At 39.0% G+C, this 17,079-nt stretch overlaps 1 pseudogene across 1 annotated transcript; it reads right to left on the reverse strand.

Moving 5' to 3' along the window:
• Positions 1-3,016: 3,016 nt before the first annotated feature.
• On the reverse strand, positions 3,017-7,623 carry LOC146583793 (uncharacterized; annotated as a pseudogene). Its single transcript, XR_014892778.1, has 9 exons — positions 7,608-7,623; positions 6,174-6,273; positions 5,728-5,874; positions 5,315-5,496; positions 4,935-5,071; positions 4,720-4,810; positions 4,123-4,455; positions 3,546-3,934; positions 3,017-3,347 (listed from the first exon to the last, which is right to left on the reverse strand). The product of XR_014892778.1 is annotated as an uncharacterized LOC146583793 (transcript).
• Between the last annotated feature and the right edge of the window lie 9,456 nt (positions 7,624-17,079).

Genomic DNA, 17,079 nt, shown 5'->3' on the forward strand with positions numbered 1-17,079 from the left:
TATAGTGTTAAAGTTAACACTTTTCCAGTGTTTATATAATTCTCACTGGTTTAGAGTTAAAGTAACACTTTGCAAAGTGTTATTATTTTAACTCCATTGTAGTGTTAAAAATATAACACCCATAGTGTTAGAATTTCACTCTGTATGGTGTGAAGTGTCTTCACTCAGAGTGTAACTACCTAACATTTATAGTGTTGTTTTAGGACACTGATAAGTGTTCACTTTTACACTGGCTTGGGTTAACTCTTTTCACTGAGGGTGTTACTACACAACAACTATGGTGTTATTTATGACACTTTTAAGTGTTTATTTTCACACTGGATTGTGTTGACTGTTTTCACTTAGAGTGTTATTCTGTAACTTTTACAGTGTTATTTTGGCACTTTAAAGTGACATATATGAGCTTTTAAATACTAGTCTGTATTAATTGTCTGAATACAAAAATGCATTAAAGTGCAATTACTGTATGACTACTGTGTTACATTCAGTGAAAATCCTTGTTAAGTCCCTTTACAGGATAAAAGGAGAAAACATAAAATTGGTCACATAAGCATTTTAATAAATATTAAATTCCAAGCACCATACAGCATACGTTCACAACAAAAATAATGGCACAATGTACAGACCATCATCATCACCATAAGCACTTTGCAAATCAAAGGGCTTGTATATTTCAATACAGTCTGCTTTAACAACATCTTTTTCATCCGTTTCAAACACTTTATAAGCATGGCAATGTTCACTGAAATTTTCAACCACAAGCTTCTGAACTATGAAGTAGGTGTGACTATTGACCAAAACTATTGTTTTTATTCTGCAAAACACCGGCATCTCATGTTCAGAACCACAACAAATGACCAATCCTGTTCTGTACTCAGTCCCATTAATGTTAACCCAATTAGCAGAGAAAGCCTCTTCTGCAACAGCAGGCAAGCCTAGGGAGATCATTTCACTATTTTCCTCACTATCAACATCAAATGATTTCAAGGGCCCATACTCAACATGGCTTAAAGGACATGTCTCCCACTTGTATGCTATGGATGTTTGATGTTTTTTGGCAAGTGACACTGTGATGTTCTTAAAGTTCTTAAGGGTGTCTTTGAACACCCTATGTTTAGCCTCACCTCTCATGCTCCATACATGCAATAATGGCCCAATTTTTCTGATGCAAGTTGGGTAGTGCAACATAAAGTGGTGTTTGGGAATCATGTACCTGGATACAACAATTTGAACAAGTCATGATGTTCCATTGTTAAATGTTTTAGAAGCACAGTCATGCCATGTGTAACAGATGGAGAGAATATGATGTTAATTATTTGCAACAATAGCAATAGCATAGTCCAGTTCTGATTTCCTTCTGGCACAATATCACCAAAAGTTAAAGGAATGTTTCTTATCAGACAAAGAGTCTGAATGGAGTTAAGACCTATACTATTACCACTACTGTCTAAGTTCACCCTTGTTGGACGATTTTTGCTCTCCAAGTAGCCATAGTCAAAAGCATAGATCCGTGACAAAAGAGCAGGTTTCGGCAGAAAATTGTCTGACAGATATTCCAACAGTAACTTTATCTCATATTGTGCTACCCCTTCGAGAATATCATGCATAATGTCCAAGGAAAAGTTCTGGCAAACATGAAAGAATTGAAGAGTGTTCAGTGTAGAATTCTTTCTTAAGCCAAACACATGTAGCTTTTGAGGATCAGATTGCAACTCACTGCAGTGCATTTCAAAAAGTTCTTTCCCTCGTAAGATGATCTTTGGATCATCCTCAGTATACACACTCTGTGCATCCTGTTTTGCAATTAAACACAAACGACAAAAGTAACGTCCACTGAAAGACTCAACAAAACCCAAAATTGAGTGCATCCCCAAGTTGTCCCCAGTTATCTGACATATAGTGCCATGGACCTTTTCAGATGAGAAGGGTAAATCAATGCCATGGCTCTCCAAAAACTTTATGTCATCAATCAGAGGCTGTATTTTTTCACATCTTCTGCATGAAACAATGCAACCAAATGAATGTTCATCAATGCAGAATTTAATTTTGGAGGCAGATTTCTGAGGACAAAATAGATTGCACCAACTTTGTGAACACCACGTTTGGAACCAAGTGGATTAGCAGTCTCAAAGTCATCATAATAAAGCTGAATTTGCAAAGAAGTCTGTGGTTTTGAAAACAATGGATGAGACTTATAGTAACTCCCATCACAAAAGTCTTCATATCTGTCTTCTTTTGATACACATAGTTTAGCAAGCAGCTCGCAAATATAAGAATTGCGACATATAAATTTGATTGTTTCCAAAATTGGAATGTACACAAAAGTGTCTTTTACTGGTACCTGGTCATAAGTGCCTGATTTTTTATTTAACCTTGTATCATAGCGTATTCCTAAAGTCTTTTCCACTGGATCCACAATTCCCCATTTTTCACGGAAATATGACTTTCTTTTAGCTTCAGTGTCGAACTTCTCAACTGGATTGTCAAAAGTCTCAAGACATTTTTCCACTGGAGATCTAACAGGATTTTCTGTTGGCACAACGTTCAGTACTTTATGTTTAAACTCACAGTGCAGTCCATCTGCAAAATCTTCCAAATCACAAACAAGTGATGACACAAAACTATTTGCCAAACCACTACCATTGAGTTTACCAATAATTTTAGTGCAAATTGCTTCAGAATTTTTTTTAATTCTTTGACCTGACCCATTGTTTTCAGAACACCCAACCTCTAGGCTCTGAGTAACACTTGTTCCTGCAACTGCTATGTCTGTATCTTGTAATCTGTCAAAATCAGCTTGAAATGACTCTGAGGGTTCTGCATCACCACTTTGACAACAATCTTCATCATGAACACTATTTAAATGTTTTTTTAAACCAGAATATGTAGTGAACTGACGGCTGCAACCATCTTGTGAACAAGCCAACTTAAATTTGGTGCTTGGATAAAAACTGTGACCTAGTCGCAAATGACTTATCAAAGCCTGACTGGTGCTATGCAGAGTTTGACAGATAAAACATTTAAACATGGTTCTCATTCAACATTTTGGCACGCAACTCACGAACACGTGGTGACTCATCTGTTGAGGTGGCATCAATGTTGAATATGGTGGTCTGCACAAAACTGTAGAGATGAACCAGTGACTCGTCGTAAGATAAGTTGAACACGTAGTGGGATTTGAAAAGTTCATCAAAAGCACTGAGTGAGCTGGTGGCTTGGCAGGGGATGAGCTGTTTGTCCACTGCAATGTAGAAGGTGTCAATGCTGTTCTGGGTTCGACCAACAGCGAGGATGTATGGTTGTTTACCATCTCTTGCTTGCAAGTGTTCATCAATGCTGCAGCATGACTAAAAACAAATGAGATATTGACATATAGGCCTAGCTTATACTTGCTGAGTATGAACCATTCATTCAGTTTGACATTATGTGCCTTGCTAACTTATTACAAAATACTAAGACACATACTTCATGGAGAGGAAAACTAAAAAGTGCAAAAACTGAAAAAGTGTTTTGTAGGATTTTAAAAAGTGAGACAACATATTTACCTTGTGAAAGTGCACCATTTTGTGTGCTGCATCAGTTGGACTTATTTTGGTTCTCCTCTTTCGTCCAGCTGTGGGTGGCAAAAGTTGAAGGAGTAGCAGCAGAGAGGCCATGTCACTGTCCCAGTCTGTGTATGGTTGAATTTATAAAACAATTTCAAAATGACAGGTAAAAATAAATATTATTAAAATCAAACAAGCATGGTGCGACGCCTACCATTTGCATCACTCTCTGTTGGTTTCTCAGCAGCTTTTATCAAACGACACAGGTCAGTTGACTGAGTCAGCTGTTTGGCTTCTTTAATAACCTTTGGCTTGAATGACATGTCCCACTTCTCAAGCAACTTGGTGGCTGTTTCAGCACCAAACAGCAGCAGGAAGTCTTGATTGACCTGTTCATCATACACACAGGACATAAAGACAGTGCTCAACATTGTTTACATTGCAATGTGATTTTGACCAATATGGGATATAGCCTGACTGGGATGACCAATGATCACATCTTTTACTGTTGCCATCCACATCAGCAAAACAAAAAAAAAAGGATTAACAGTTGAAAATATCAAGTGATTTGACTTACTAGTCCTTTGACATCCAAAAAGCGTGGAAATGTTTTGAAGACATCTGCAGTTCTTTGTGGATCATGCACCAGATCCTGGCGATGTTGGAACATCATTTTCATCTTCTGAAATACACTTGCTTCATCAGGAGAGTGAACAAGAAATGAGATGGCCTCCTTGCAGGCATCTCCATCAAGTTGCTGAGGCAATGTGGTTGCTAATCTTCTGCGCTTAGGCCCTTGTTCTTGATGCACTGGGACTTCCTTCACTGGCCGTTTGGTTGTAGACCTGGACATGGTTTTGAGGCGCCACGCTACATATCCAGTGCCTTTCACTCCGTCGTAGAAATGCTCCTGTCACATTTAAACATAGATGAAAAATAAACATCAAATGCGATCTTACAGACTTTGCAGATTCAACAAAAAGAAACCCAAGGACTATTATCATGTAACAGGTGCAATACATGTTAAACAACATCCACAATTTCAATACAGTTTTATGACAATAGTTATTACGAAAGAGGAATTAAGATTTTTCTTTTAAATCATTTAGCTGATGTAATTATTCCATGATGAAAACTAAATAATGTGCTGTTTTACAATCACTGCATGACTTACATAGCCGTTTGGAGAAAATGGATCCTTCAATGAGGGAAAGAGTGTAATTATTCCAAGGGCATATTTCTCCTTTTGCTTACGGGAGGGAATTCTGGTATAGAGGAAATACAATTGACAATGTTAAATCAGAAGTATGTGTCTTTACTGCAGTATACATTACAAGAATATTCCATATGGCCCATCTTTACTTTTTTATTAGGTACTATTACTCTTACCCATGTCTCTCAGTCATATCACTTGCCAATATGTTAACAAGATGCCGCCGGGTGCGGTGGCTCAGTGAATTTTCGGCATTGTATTCTTCAAGAATTTCCTCTCCACCAGGTTTCCTAGTCAAGGCATTTTTAACCATCTGCTCATATAAAAGGGAAAATAATAACAATAAAAACTTGTTTGTCAGTAAAGGTGAAAGTTTAGAGGAATGTCAACAAACCTGTGAAAGACATATCTAGCAAGAAGCACTAACTTCTACTAACATTTTTTCATACAGGGCAAGTTGGGAACCACCATGTTTTGAATTTCAATTTGTATAACAATCTACAGTATAAACGGTGTCAACTCAAAAATACAAAAGACATTTTCTGTTCTCAATTACCTCTTTTGCAGCCTCTGACACAGAAACATTTGGTGCAGAACTGTCTTTGCTGGATCTACTGCGGCCTGCAGGAATGCCCTTTTCCCTGAGGTCACTGTCACTTGATGAAAGTGATATAGTGTCCGTGAGGGAAGATAATGTATCCGAGGAGGATGGTGTGGAATGAGCTAAAGGACAAAAATCTTTGGGAGAGATGATTTGGTTAACTTTCTTTAGGCTACTCCACAATGCCATTAATAACACAATTTCAATGTTCATGTTCAGACAACATTCTATACAAATATGACCCAGCCCTGTCCACTGTCATGTATATTGCATGAAGACAGGTCAATGTCATCTGCATCAAGAGCAAAAGAACTTGGCTCTACATTGAGTGGGCTATACTATGAAATTTAAGTTATGATAACATTTACCTTCATCTGAAATCTTTTCACGTATTGTCAGGCATAGGTCTGGTTGGGCCTCCAGTAACTCCAGAAAAATGTCTTCTTCGACAGCTGTGTCAGTTTCATCGAAAATATCAAGGTCAGCAGCATCCGGAAGTCCAAACTTGGTTTTGGCTTTACAAAAAGATAAGCATAATGTCACCTAAAACGCCTGAAAAACTTTTTTAAAAACTAATTTTGACTTTTTTATTTAGCTAATATTTATTAACAGCTGTTTTACCTGTCTTTAAAATGGTTAAATTAGACAAGTCTGCAGCAACAATATAGGCCTAGGCCTACTGCTCTGTACTGTTTTTAATGTCACACATTAAAATAAAATGTGTTAACATTTAATTCGTTTTTTAAATAGATGAGATGCAAACATGATGAACTGATACATGTGCAACAAATTTTGTTCTGCCAGGTTATCTTACCTTCACTGATGAATTCTAGATAAGTGAATCCTGCGTGCAATTTAATGTACTTCTTTACATTGAGGTATTTCACTTTCAGCAACATGTCTTACAACAGCACCTGGTGGAGAGAAGGGTGCACAGAATATTTTTTACCATATATTTAAACCATAGCTTAAGTGGCAACAAATCCGGACAACTTTAAGAAAATATTAGGCTATACATTGTGTGATGATCTGTGAAGGGGTGACAGACCACTTCAACCTCAGGAACATAATTTGGCTTCCCCCTGCACACTAAAATAGCTGAACTTGGGTACACAGAAATAGCATCCAATGAATTATCCACCCATCCACATGTTTATAAGACGACAACGGCGATCTTCTCGTCTGCACGCAGGCTAGATACTTAGTTCTGCTATGTTGCGAGTAAATCGCTGTAGCCTACTTGGGGAAAAGCATCTCTGTTTAAACCATGTCAGGATGATAATCCACATAAAATTTCCTGTTGAACGCACACCTGCCTTCATCACACTTTCACTTATGACAACAAATATCCCTTATACTGTAAATTAATGAGTGCAAGTCTTACATTTATATCGGGAGTTTCTGACACATGCACAGCCGTCTGGCTAGTTGCTACTTTGTGGTGGTTGTTTTGTGACACGACATGCTAGGATTATCAGTGGAGGCGACGTCAACGACCCTCAGTCGTTATACCGCTTTGTCTTAAACACTGGATGGTAGCCTATTTCACTAAAACTGTAGAAAAGGGGAAAATGTTCCCTTAGATTAGGCCTACTACAACATGTATGATATATCCTAACCGTTAGCAAGCAATCCATGCACAAACGCAGCGCGCCTTGCTTGGTCACTAACATCTAACAGAATTCCATAACCCCCTGCCACTTCAAAGATTTGTAGGCTAGGCTACTGCTAAACTCGCTGGTAGCACGTGTAATTAGCCTATCTTGATGCTTTCCAAAACTTGACTTGAACGTCTCCATGTGATTGTTTAGTTCACTTTTAAATAGGATATTTCTGAGGCGAATGTTCGCTTCCCTTAAAAGCAGTGGGCTAAACGCATTTGTCTTAGCTGCCAGCTAGGCTACCACAAATTCAAATTTTAACATTACATTTAACATATCCAGAGGATAGCTAACTCCTCCCTCGTTTCATTTAATAAGCATTGAACACTGGAAAGCATTTCTCTTATGACATTAGAACTAACTAGAATTGAGAATTATATTGAGCACGCATTTATTTTCGCTGCAATATTAACTTGTTATAGAGGATAGTTTAGCTACCTAAGCTAACGAATCCCATCTCTTACCGCAGATGAATACACTCCACATTAGGAAAATATTGCATGCTTCTGATAAATAATGTTATAGGCTAGTTAGTTACAATATTTAATAATGATAAAATAACATAGGTCTTGTTGTATAGTTCTTACCTGAACAACCTCCTCGATCTTGACAGCAAACCTCTGGCGGACTCCTCATGCCCATGAGCGCGAAAAACCCGGATGTGGAAATCAACTCCAAATGAGTGTTATAGTATTGACTCTTTGAAATAACTCCGGCTACAGAGCTTTTTCAGCACCGTTAGTGTTACTGTAACTCTCAAACCAACACTTTTCAACTCGAAATTTTTAACACCAGTAATTTTAACTCACATCAACACTTCGGATTTTGCTGTGTATGTGTGAATGTGAGTGCGAATGGTTGTCTGTCCCTGTGTGTTGGCCCTGCGACAGACTGGCGACCTGTCCAGGGTGTACCCTGCCTCTCGCCCTATGACAGCTGGGATAGGCTCCAGCGCCCCCTGCGACCCTGAAAAGGATAAGCGGAAGCGAATGGATGGTTGGATGGATGGATTAATCGCATTTCATTTTGCATGAGCAAACAGACTCAAGAAAAAAGGGAAAATATCTGCACTTAACATGTTTATTGAACATCTTGAACATTCATGTTAACAAAAAACTCTGTAAACATTTATCCCCTCTCTCTCTGTCACTCTTGGAGAGGCTTCAAGTCCTCAAAACGAGGAACCAAAGTTCTGTGAACCTCATGTTCTCAACGATAGTAATAGGTCTGCCCGAAATGTGTTGACAGAAACATTTCAGGGATTTTGAGTCATTCTGCACTCGAGATGCGTTAATTGCGTTAAAAAATGTAATCACGTTGACCGTGATGGTGGATTAATTCGCGTTAACGTGTTAATTTTGACAGCACTACTATTTACATAAAGCAGTATGAGCCTTTAACTTGGATTTATCATGTGATGAGTAATACTGATGGGACGCTTCTATCATATGATGCATCATACAAACTATCTTTTATAGCTGACATCAGGTTGGGCGTGATGGTAAATGTATAAGTGAAGATGTCTGTCGAGCAGCTGAATTCTTTTGGTTGTAATTAGAAATCTGGATTAAATATATTGTAGTTTAGAGGAGGGAGTTTGAACCTGACTCAGCCTTTTTAACCATATCACGAGACTATGATATAAATCATACATTCATTAGTGGATTAGTTGTACCTGCCTGAGCCATATTTTCATATTCATTTCTGTCACAGGTACTATTTCTGTTATTTTCCAGCTGAATAAATATCAGATGTAATGTACCACACGGTTCCGGTGTTATCACTTCATTCCATTAAGGAAAATTCAAGTGTAAATTATAAAGTGGCCTGTGGTGACTGAAATGGAACAGTAGCTGAATGTCATGGTCTAAATTGACACATGTATCCATTTTCTGGATGAAGCCCTGCATCGTCTCTGAGCATGTCGGTATTTGTTTTCCAGTTCGATGAAAGAAAAACTGCATTTGAGAATCACCTATTTTTAAATCAACTTATTTGTTGTTGTATAAAACAACAGTTTTGCTACAAGCTAACATGTTTTGTTGCTGATTTTCCTCAGGCTGTTAGCTAGGTTCATCTCTCGAAACAACATGTCGAAGCTTTTCTGAAGTGTCATTTAACCAAAGTCAAATCATGTGCACAGTTATGTTCAGATAAATTACTACGAGCTGTAGGAAGAGGGAACTTTAATAGTTCCCAAGACGAGATAAAGCTGTGTTTGTTGCGTGATTTAGGCAAGGTCGAAGCCTATGTGTGTGTGTGTGTGTGTGTGTGTGTGTGTGTGTGTGTGTGCGTGCGTGTGTGTGTGTGCGCAAACTGCTCATTAGCTGATGGTAACTACACCTGCGGTCAAATGTCTTTTATCTTTGCTGACTGCTTTTGCTTTGATGATTATAAAAGGATTCAGTTATCGTGTTTAAGGAAGGAGCCTAGCTTGTGGTCTGAAGCCTGTAACATTGTATCTGAAGTAGTTTCATCACTGTAGAGATATTGTTTGCAGTCTATTTTTAAAAAGCCTCTGGAGGCACACCTAAACTAGAATTTGTTCTTTGTTGGAATTCTAAAAGATCTGTTCAGTCTCACTACCACAAGATTTACCTGTAGATTCTGAAATTTTGCAGTTCTGTTTCATCCTGAATTATTCTGCTTTTACGCATCGCATACGCATGCTTTTACAATTCCTCCATCATAAGGAAGCCATGTAAAATAAAGCCCTGTGTGCACGTGCACATTCACACACATGTACACTAAGAGTTCCTCGAGTGAGCTCAGCAGATGTTGTGAGCAGGTGTTTTGGCCTCTGCTCCAGGGGAGAAGTTTGGTCTGTAATTGGAGACCTGGGGCCACGTTGGACACACAGATTTCGCAGAGCATCAATGCTGCACCGTTTGGGCGTCATTTACCAAATGTTGCAATATGTCTCTCTAATGAATCCGTTGTGTAAATGCGTGTTCACCCCTTCACCCTCATTAAATTCTGCTGCTTCTGTGGCCTCCTCACTGAGCCGTGTGATGTCAAATGTGAGAGGAAGGATCTCTGATCCACTTTTCCTAACTGTTGGCTGCTGAGAGGCACCTGAGCCAACAGCACATCAGGGGCCCCGTCAGGTGGAAGTTAAAAAAATAGAAATTAAATGTGTAAATAAAAATAAAAAAATTTAAACAATGTGTGTGTGTGTGTGTGTGTGTGTGTGTGTGCGTGCGAGCGCGCACAAGCGAGGAGTAAAAGTAACTTTGTTGTTAGTTGCTGTGAAATCAATACACAGCTACAAGAAAATGGTCAGAAGAGATCATTTGTAAGTTATTACTATGTGGGTGTTGTGGTATTATGTGCTGCAAGTTCAACTCTGTAAAGCTAAGTTGCCCTTAGAGAGGCAGACTGAAATCATGAAAATTTTGTTAGTGGAGAAGCACAAAGTGAGATGAAATGTGTGAAATGTAATCAAACAAGTGATATTCCTGCTTTCTTGCCTCATAACAAACCATTACAATTATTATGCATAAAAGGCTTATTGTAGTCTCAGAGCAGAAAGAGCCCACAGATACTGTTTAACAAGAACCACTAAGAAATGAAATTGTTTCAGTGTTCCATCATCTCAGTCTTAAACAGTGAACAACAATGATGATGTGTATTTCACACTGTAATTTTCCAGACAGAATTATCAATTGCTGTGAATGATTGAACCAGAATGAAAACATTTTAAAACATCAGTGAAGTAAAATTACTTTGCTCTAAACGTGTATCCAACAGCAACCTTCTGTCTGCTACAGAAAGGAGTCATGAGCAAAGCGGAAGGTAAGACAGACGACTGCCTCGCTAACTGCAGGGCTCTATAGCACTTTGGTGCAGAAACGTAATGGTAATCAAATATATGACTAAACTGACATATAACCACTCGACTGAAAAATTATGCACAGGAGGGTGGACGCTAGCCTGGCAAAAGATGGCTGCTACTGTTATCCACACTCAGCAAATTAACATTGTGTGTTTGCAGTGCTATGCACTGTTCAAGGTCCCTCACAACTCATGCTAGTGTTCCTGAAACCCCCCCACAAAAGTTTCCACCAAGGACAAACAGCATCCACCTATGGAGGCAGAAGGAGGAGAACACTGACTGCAGACTGCAGGACAGTACTTCTCTGGGTTCACTGGACTAAGGCACTCAAACTACTCTGTTAGCGTTGCACACAAAACATTAGCAGGATATTCATAATGGTATGGCTAGATTTATATGAAGAAGAAGAATGCATTCAACATATTTAAACTGGGGTGGATAGGATCATATCTGTGCTTTATTGACTGCTAAGAAAGGTCTTGGTTCAAGTTGGAAGTCATGACATTACTTCAGCTCTCACTCCAACAGTTTTTGGAAGTACGGTTTGCGACTGCTAAAGGCAAATGTCGATATTTAAATCATTTTTCCGAGGACACATATTCACAACTGAAAACTGATCAAATTTGAAAAGAAAAATTGAGAAACATGAATTTCTCTAGAAAATACAACAAATCCAGATTCAGATCCTGTCTTCCTTCTCTCACCCCAACTGGTTGCAGCAGATGGCCCCGCCCCTCCCTGAGCCTGGTTCTGCTGGAGGCTTCGTCCTGTTAAAAGGGTGTTTTTCCTTCCCACTGTCGCCAAAGTGCTTGCTCATAGAGGGTCATATGATTGTTGGGTCTACCTTACAATATAAAGCGCCTTGAGGCAACTGTTATTGTGATTTGGCGCTGTATAAATAAAACTGGATTGAATTGAATAGATGTCCAACTGGACGGTGGTACACAGTTCATGTTTAGTGTGGATTGAATTTTTTGCCAGGTCAGAGACATAATATGCAAAACACATCATGGATGGATAGAGGATGAAATCTGTTACACTTGCTATAACATTTATGATATTTGGGTTTTTTCAGTCTGCGAGTCATATGGAGGCATTTTGACCTTTTTAATTGCAAGGAAATACTTTTCATCTTTAGTTCAACAGACTTTAACAGGTATAGATGTGCATCCAAATTACTGTCCAACTTTTTTTGAGTCACAATGGAATGGCTGTCTTCACTATATAATATTACAATAAATAAAATAGAGCAAATGCATAGAAGAAAAAAATACCTCTCACCAACCATTTGCTTGACAATGAGCCAGCTTTGGTTACTGGTCGGGCTGGAATTTGGGTTTGGGTAATGTCCATCTATTTTTATACCTCAGTGTGAAATGCAGAGGTGCTCAACCTACTTGGTTAGCGTGGATGGAACATTTATACAAATACATTATGATAAATAGCAGGACTTTTTTATTCAAAATCTGTTATAGGACACCCTGGCTGGAGCAACCCAGCAGTCAATAAAGCCCAGATATGATCCTATATGTGTATAACTATGTTGGATGCATTCTTCATTGTAGTCAGGGAGAAAGTGTCATCCTCCCCTTTATAGTGCTCATAGAGACCAGGCAGAAAGAGAGGGGAGAGGTATTGCCATTGATCTGAGGCGGGTGACGACTCTTCTGGGCCAGTGATGCGAATACTTTTCTGCTGGATCCACATTTATACTGTGTAGACTGTAAGAGTAAAAACTGGCCTGTACCCACCTCCATCCTCTGATGGCTTCATCATCTCCTTCTAGCCAAACACTGAGCACAGGCCAAAGCTTCTGTTGACACAATCTGGAGTTGATCTAGGAAATGTAAGCTTGAGGATTCTCTAGGAAAGGATGTTTTCTTGGTTTCACTTGGTTACATTTAAGATTGTGGTACACTCGTTGGTAACGGCTCTAAAAGGGTTAATCGATTAATCAAAGCTCAATACAAAACAGTGTTGGGTTTTTTCTTGTAAGTTAAACACCAGCCCAGCAACAATACATTAATGTCATTATTAAAACAGGGAAAATAAATGATCATTTAGTGTAATATAAAAATATAAAAAATGTAAATACAATAAATGTAATTACACTTGGCCAGCTCCTAAACAACAAGGATACTGTCTACACACGGAGCTTCACATGTACATTCCTGGCAGTGGAAATCAAACATACCTTTCTTGTCTGTATGCAGCTGCTAACCATCTGTGTGTCTGCGGATATGCCCGTAGGTTCTTTATTAAATATAAATCTCTCTTGGGTCTGCTTCTCTTTTATCTTTGCACATACAGTACATGTAAAAATATAATCCTGGCTGTCTTTGCGCTCACAATAGTTTCCAAATATCTGTCCACAGAGTCAGAATTAGAGAGAAAATGTGCCATTTTTTCTGGAATAATCTCTGCAGGGACATGAAGCTGTCAGAGCTGGTTACTCTTAAGTCAGTTTACAAATATTCAGAAAATGTTACTTTTTTCTCAAAGTCTCAGCTTTGAAAATTGAGCTAAAACTTTGTCACTTTATTTGATTACATACGAATTGGATGTTATTTTCGTGTATTGTAGACGGTGACAGTTGTATATGTTTGTAATTGGTACAACTTCTGCTGCTACAAGGAGATCAGCTTTGGTGGACCCCAACCGGTCGCAGCAGATGGCCCCGCCCCTCCCTGAGCCTGGTTCTGTCGGAGGTTTCTTCCTGTTAAAAGGGAGTTTTTCCTTCCCACTGTCACCAAAGTGCTTGCTCATAGGGGGTCATATGATTGTTGGGTTTTTCTCTGTATGTATTATTGTAGGGTCTACCTTACAATATAAAACGGCTTGAGGCGACTGATGTTGTGATTTGGCGCTGTATAAATAAAATTGAATTGAATAAAACTGAAAAGTTGAAAAAACACTGGACGTTAACTGGAGAGCAGCTAAGAGGAGTTGCTGGGAGGATGAAGCAGGTGAGTGTGGGGAGTGTGGTTCATTCTGACATACCTGACATTAGTTAAACACATGTAGTGTTTGTATAGGTAAAACAACAAGGCTGGGGTGCGTAGACAGTTTTAGAAAAACTTTTGACCATTCACCTTTGGTTTTAGGTGAAGGGAAGGACTAATAGATGGGACGATAACCTCAGATACCCGGAGGCAGACTATGAGCTATATACCATTATAGAACTATATATCATAGCGCACAGACCTGACATTATTCAAGCCAGTATTATAATATACTATCCATAAAACAACTGGGAAGGAACAACAGAGGAAAGAAATGAAGATGTTATTCAACGTGGAGCAGACGTGTGTTGTGTGTCTTTATGACACGAGTTTTATGACAGAAGAAAAGAAACAGCTGCTTTTATGAGCAGGAGGTTGTTTATTCCACCACTGGAGACATGGGCTGAGGTCCGGGTGGAGCAATGTGCAATGTGGAGGTAAATCTTTTTTCACACCTGTCATTCGCCTCTGTCAGTGCGCCCCAGGGTGGCTGTGGCTACAATGTAGCTGCCATCACCAGTGTGTGAATGTGTGTGTGAATGGGTGGATGACTGGATGTGTGAAGCGCTTTGGGGTCCTTAGGGACTAGAAAAGCGCTATACAAATACAGGCCATTTACCATTTACCATTCGTTTCCCTTTCACCTGCACTTTTCAGTGGATCTGTTGTAAGGAAGGAATAAAAACTTAGCAAATTAAGGAATTTTAACGAGAGTATATAAAAATATTTACAAAGAATATTAAAATAGTTAAAAAAATTAACATGTACATTTTTATGATCTGAGTTAGGTCTTTAACAGTGATAACTATAAGCAACATATTAAAAAATGAATGCGATGATAATAATGATGGTCATAATGATAATGTTTTATGATGTGAATAAACAGCTCACAGTTCAATATGCTAGGCTTCGATATGAGATATTCAAGTAAATCATATGTGAACAAATTCAATCAAAATATTAGTTATGAGCAAATAAATCACTTATGTTGAAGGTCCAAAGGTATTAATAACCATAGTGGCAAACAGTATGAAAAGTCTGAGATAAATAAAGGTGGTCGTCTGGTTTTATATAACTTTGTGTTGACGGGTTAAAAATCCCATCTTTCGCCAACCTTAACCTAATGGCCAGTGTTTGGGGTCAGAGTATTGCGTTTGATACTCCCCTCCATCCACCCCAAGCACCTCCTGCTGACTGCTGTTCATAAATGTGGCTCTTTGTCCAGGAAAAAAAACTGCAGTCAGTCCTTTCTACATTTGCTTCTGTATCATCACTTGGAATCTAATTTACAAGGCAAAATACAAACTTTTCAGCAATCGTGTTTGATACTTAAAAGAGCGTTTGATGAATTGATTCATTTGCATATTGTACTTGTGCTGCAGGGCAAGCCCTGAGATTAACTGGGGATTTTTGTTGAGCATGTATGTTCAATAGAGGGAGAAGAAACTGTACTTTTCAGTAATTAAGTGCATACAAAACAAGAACACAGAAAAAAAGAGAAAAACCCGCCAGAGAGCCATGGGTCAGTGCTGCCAGTATTTGTTTCTAAACAACCGTTTGAAAGCAGCGTAACGGTTCTTTTCTACCTTTGCTGTTTTTTCATGACAGCAGTACATCAGCTGCTTTCTGCTTTGGTGAGCATTGCTTTGGAAGTGGGAGGCATTTGTCTTGAAAGAGATTGTTATCGCAGTACTTCAATTGTTTCTGCAGATATTGGAAATAAGGAAATGCTTGACTTCACAGTTCTTTTCCCTCTCTTTTTTAGTGAAAGAAAAGTGGTGAGGGAGCCCATTATTCAAGCAACACATCTGCAAAGGACAATTCAATTTCCAGGCTTTTGCAATAAATGTCAGAGCAGGAAAACGCTCACAGAAAATTGCTTAATGTGGTTTTGTACTGAAGAGAAGGTGTAGGCGTGTAGCTGTATTATTCATGCTATGGGACTCAGCTCCCACTTAGAGACGGAAGGTCAGAAGCTTAGTCCTAAAATTTTTATTGATAAAATTCTCCAACCTTCTCTCTGAAGAAAGAAAAAGAGATACGCCTAAACTGCATTGCCCATTAACATGTAAAGGAAAATGTATTTCTTCTCATATGAAACTTAACCTGACTGCATAACCAACAAAAATAATCCACGGTCCACATCAGGTAGTGAGTAAGGTTTGGCTGCATGACTAAAAATGCTACTCCATGTGACTTGATGTTTTTTACTTAGTTTGATTGAAGTTCTTTCACTCAAGATCACAGTTTAGGCCAAAATTTACAGATGAATTTTAAAAAGTGGGGAAAATGGGCGACTAATATTCTTAACTCTTCACAGACATATGAATTATGTCCCAGTGTATTTATACATCTCTAGTGTGTACTGGATCTCTTCCAATTCAATAAAAATAGCAGAGCTTTTACACGGGGAATTCACGTAGCATAAACTGGAAAAAAATGATGTGGGATGGAGAACGAAGATGTCATAAACAAACAAATAAACAAACATACATGTCATAAAAACCTAAAAACAAAAATAGCATCCTGCCCGTGTCATTCGTCCTCTGACATGTTTGTTTCAGGCTTGGAAATTGTAGCTCTTTAATTGAACAGTGCTTAGTGGCGGTTGGAGATCAACTCTCTTCAGCTGTGATTTATTACATGAAATTGTTTTCACGCTAAAACAGAAGTTGATGTTTGTGAAAAGGATCGTGGTGAAATCGCAGTACACGGGGTATGTAGTCAGAATGAAACTATGAAGAGTGATGTTGGAGTCAAATTGTTAAATGTTGTCATTGTGTTACTTAAATTTGTAAGTCTTAGTTCAAACAGCATCATCAAAGACATTTCTTTGTTTCTATTACCCTCCCCAGCCTGTTGGCGGGGGAGGCTGTAGTGTTTTATAGGGACACATCACATGTGAGGGTTCTGTTTTCTTGTTTAGTAAATTTCCTGCCCTTATGACCCTTTTGGTGAGCAGGAGGTCACACAAACGCACCCCAAAACACAAACACACACATTCTCGCACAGGCATACACACGTGCGCACACATACACACATGGTACCTTATCTTTTATAACCATGGGGGGGGGGGGGGGGGGGGGGGGGGGGGTTACAATGGGAGGTGCTTGTGTGTACTGTAACTGTTGTCAATAAAAGGCGGGAAGTGGAGGCCGGGGTCGAGGTCGTCTGTGGTTGGATTCAGAGTGCTTTCCTGAGACACAGACCGGGGCCTCCCTT

Source organism: Mchenga conophoros, linkage group LG1, assembly GCF_057382185.1.
Source record: "Mchenga conophoros isolate Kocher_MC1m ecotype Shallow Benthic linkage group LG1, M_conophoros_male_GT1.1, whole genome shotgun sequence".
NCBI lineage: Eukaryota > Metazoa > Chordata > Actinopteri > Cichliformes > Cichlidae > Mchenga > Mchenga conophoros.